This window comes from Pinus tabuliformis, chromosome 4_2 (genome assembly GCF_031772625.1).
Source record: "Pinus tabuliformis cultivar Carrire ecotype Pingquan chromosome 4_2, CPIR1, whole genome shotgun sequence".
Taxonomy (NCBI): domain Eukaryota; kingdom Viridiplantae; phylum Streptophyta; class Pinopsida; order Pinales; family Pinaceae; genus Pinus; species Pinus tabuliformis.
The window spans coordinates 88613106-88617654 of record NC_142304.1 but is presented as its reverse complement, the minus strand read 5'-3'; positions in this window follow the sequence as shown (position 1 = coordinate 88617654).

Here is a 4549-nt window from a genome sequence, read left to right as displayed (position 1 = left end):
CTGATTTATTTTGACCTCGAGGGCCATACGCCGAGACTGCCTCACCAAATTGCTTTCCTCATACTGGTCATTATCAATACTAAAACGATTCATCGTACAGTCATTGATGAAGGTGCTTCGACTTGCATCATGTCTGTTGCCTGTTGGAAAGCTATTGGTTCTCCGACACTGAGCCAGTATCCTACAACATTGGAAGCCTTTGACGGAAGAGAGTCTCGTCCTTCTGGTATTCTCCAACGATCGCCCATCTCTTTGGAAGGGAAAACGGTCGAAGTGGAGGTCAAAGTTGTCGATGCTAATCTTACCTACAACCTCCTCCTCGGACGTAGCTGGACATACACCATGCAAGCCGTGGCCTCCTCTTTTTTTCGTGTCATTCGTTTCCCTCATCAGGGGAAGATTTTCACCATGGACTAGCTCTCCTTCTTCGCCTCCTCTTCCGAAGGCAATGTGCCTTTCGTGGAGCATACCTCCAAATCATGTGAGAGTGTGGGAGCCGGACTCTTTAAAGATCCCGCCCTGATGGGTGTCTTTTCCCTTCCACCTCCTAATCTCGTCCCTATTAATATGATTTCCATGCACTCTGATCCGTGGGTCCTCCCTCCCGCTAATCAGATAGAATATTGAGGTGATATGATGTCGTTGAGTCTTGCCGAGCTCAACTACGTTGAAATCATTGTTGCATCGGCTCTCCCTACCAAACTTGCTCCTCCGAGCAGCGTTCCCGACTCGTACGTTCATTCCCCTTGGCTTGGAGATGACGCTACTTCGGATCCATTAAAGGAAATATTTCCTTCCGATGAAGCCATTATAGAGACCATGTCTCTTGAGGAACCTCCTTGGTCTGATCATCACCACCGTTCCTCGTTCCTCCCTACCCATCAGGAAATGATTGCCTGTCTCGAATGGTTTGCTTCTTGTATCCCATTTCAGCCCCTTCAAACACCTATTCAAGTTTATCAAGTGTCCTCTGAAGGCAATATGGGAAACATCACGCAAACCCAACCCATCGACATCTCTGTGAAACCAGGGATTGTCGAGCATATTCACATTGGAGTCACTTGTACTCTAGAGGAAATTCAGCTTTACACCGATCTTTTCCACGAATTTTGGGATGTCTTCGCTTGGTCCTACGAAGAAATGCCCACCATTGACCCTAACATAGTGGTGCATGAGATACCTACGTATCCGGGTGCTAAGCCTGTTCGTCAACGTCTACGCCCCGTGCACCCTTGAAAGGCTGCAGCCAATAAAGAAGAAGTTGAAAAGCTTCTCAAGGCTGGTTTCATTTACCCCATTCCACTTACGGATTGGGCTTCTAATATAGTCCTTGTGAACAAAAAGCAGGGTACCATTCGAGTCTGTATTGATTACCGTGACATTAACCGCGCCTGTCCTAAGGATAACTTCCCCACACCCTTCATTGATCAGCTCATTGATGAGTGTGCAGGAAGTGAAATCTATTCGTTTATGGACGGTTTTTCTGGGTATAACCAGATCAATATTGCGCCCGCTGATCATCATAAGACTACTTCTATCTGTCCTTGGGGCACTTTTGCTTACAAGAAGCTCCCTTTCGGTTTGAAGAATGGCGGTGCTACTTTCCAACGTGCAATGTCCTATGCTTTTCATGACATCCGTCACATTGTACAACCGTATCTAGATGATCTTCCAGCTCATTCAGTCAAACGCCAGGACCATCCTTCCCATCTTCGTGAAATCTTTCTCCGCTATCGACACTACCGTATCAGGCTAGATCCTCATAAATGTGTCTTCTATGTTGAATCAGGTCGACTACTCGGGTTTATCGTCTCCCGACAGGGCATCCATCTGGATCCCCTCAAAGTTGAGGCTATTATGAATCTTCCTCCCCCTGCTTCTTTGCAGCAGTTGCAGAGCTTGCAGGGCAAAGCAAATTTCCTAAGACGATTCGTTCCAAACTATGCTGAGGTGGCTAAAGGTTTTACATGGTTATTGAAGTGAGATACACCCTTTCATTGGGATGCTATCGCTCAAGAGTCTTTCGAGCATCTCAAGGGTCTCCTTGTTTCTACTCCATTATTGCGACCTCCGAATTACCATCGTGATTATACTCTGTATCTTGCCACCGCCGATACCACTATAGGCATGGTTCTCGTGCAAGACGATGATGATGACAATGATCACGTCATATATTACCTCAGCCGCAACCTCTTACACATGGAAACTCGATACGCTTACATCGAGAAGTTGGCATTAGCCGTTGTTTGTGTCGTCCAACGTTTCCGACATTATATCTTGTTGCGCACCACGACCGTGATTTCTGATTGCAACCCGATGATGTACATTTTGTCACGTCAGTTGCTGGGGGGCAAATACTCAAAGTGGATCGTCATCCTCCAAGAGTTTGACTTGGAATTCACTGCTGCCAAGTCTAAGAAGTCCCTGGTCTTTGTTGAGTTACTTTGCTCTTTGCCATCTCCTTCTGCACCCCCTCACTCAGAGGATCATATCCCGGACGAAACTCTTTTTCTGATCAGCACCCTCGACCCCTGGTACAGGGATATTATTGTATATTTGCAGACGTCCTCTTTCTGCCCCGCTATATCCAAAGATTCTCGATGGCAGATCTGTCATCAGTCTCAACCCTACCGTATTGTCGGGGACACCTTGTACCATCTCGGCATTGACTCCGTCCTCCGCCGATGTCTAATCCTTGAGGAAGCTGAGAGAGTCCTGAATGACTGCCACTCTGGCGCCTGTGGTGGTCACATGTCCGGATATGCCACAGCTCAAAAAATCCTTCGCGCTGGTTATTTCTGGCCCTCCATTTTTAAGGATTGCATTCTTGTCGTCCGTTCGTGTCATGCGTGCCAGATATACCAGCGGAAGATGCGTGCGCCACCAGCTCCGCTGCACCCTGTTGTCACCATTGGCCCTTTTGCAAAATGGGGCATTGATTATACGACCTATAAGCCTCGCTCGGCCAGGGGGCATCGGTTTATTATCGTTGTTGTTGATTACTTTACAAAATGGGCTCAGGCAATGCCCACATTAATTGAAGACGGTCACACAGCGGCGCAGTTTTTGTTCAACCATGTTATTATGCGGTTCAGAGTTCTGCAGGCCATCGTCACGGATCATGGAAAGCATTTTCGTAATCACATGATGATCGAACTAACAACCCAACTAGGCTTACGACATGATAGTTTGACTCTGTACTATCCTCAGTCGAACGGCCAAGTTGAAGCCGTTAACAAGATTTTGGTTATGATGCTTCAACGTACTGTTAACATGCATAAGTCTAATTGGCATCTGATGTTGTTTCCCTCCTTGTGGGCCTACCGAACCTCTGTGAAGGATGCCACCGGTTTCACTCCATTTCAACTAGTTTACGGACTGGAGGCTACCCTTCCTATAGAATGTGAAATCCCTTCGTTAAAAATAGCCGTTGAGTTGCTTCCCAACACTACTCCGATAGAGGAATGGCTTCTTTACCTAGAACGGCTGGACGAGACCCGTCGCCTAGCCTCTCTAGCTATCGAAGCTCAAAAGAAGAGAGTTAAAACTCACTTCGACCATACCATCCATCCTCATTCCTTTGTTGAGGGAGATCTAGTCCTGCTATACGACCAAGAAAATGACAAGTTGGGGGCAGGAAAACTTGAGCCCATGTGGCTAGGCCCTTATATTGTAAAGAAAATTTTGCAGAAGGCGGCATATGAGCTAGTTGAATACAAAGGTAATCCTCTCAATAAGCCCCGCAATGGGCTGTACTTGAAAAAGTACTATGCATGATTCCATGCACTTCGATTTATACATGCGTGTGTTTTAGAAAGTGTGTGTGTGTGTGTTTTTATGTTTTTGGCTTGGTGTGAAAGCGTGATTTCCCCTTATTGTGTCTTTTGCTTCTTGTGCAGATGTCGGGTGCACATTATGTTGGTTTCGATGATGGTGCCTGCCGCAGCACTCATAATTTTTCCTCTGCGGCATGGGTGATCTATGATCCTCACGGTGAGTTGATAGATCTTCAAGGTGTGTGTTTAGGCCATACTACAAACAATGTCGTTGAATATAGTGTTGTTATTGAATTATTAGTCGAGGCAATTAATCTCAATATTTGTACATTGGTTGTTAACCTGGACTCTCAACTTGTCATCCATCAACTCAATGGGCGTTATTCCGTCAGAGACTGTCACATTTTAAGGTTGTATTTACGTGTTAAATTGTTAGAAAGCAATTTTTATTTTATCACATATCAACATATTCCACGACGATTAAACACATTATCTGATGCATTGGCTAATCATGTATTAGATAGACATTTGTGTAATTTATAATCAAAACATCATACAAGCAAGCACATAAAAGCACAATAATAAACCATAGGAATATATATATATATATATATATATATATATATATATATATATATATATATATATATATATATATATATATATATATATATATATATATATATATATATATATATATATATATATATATATATATATATATCATGTGGAGCACCAAGGCGCTCAAAAATAAGTGTGCATGTCTAGATAAG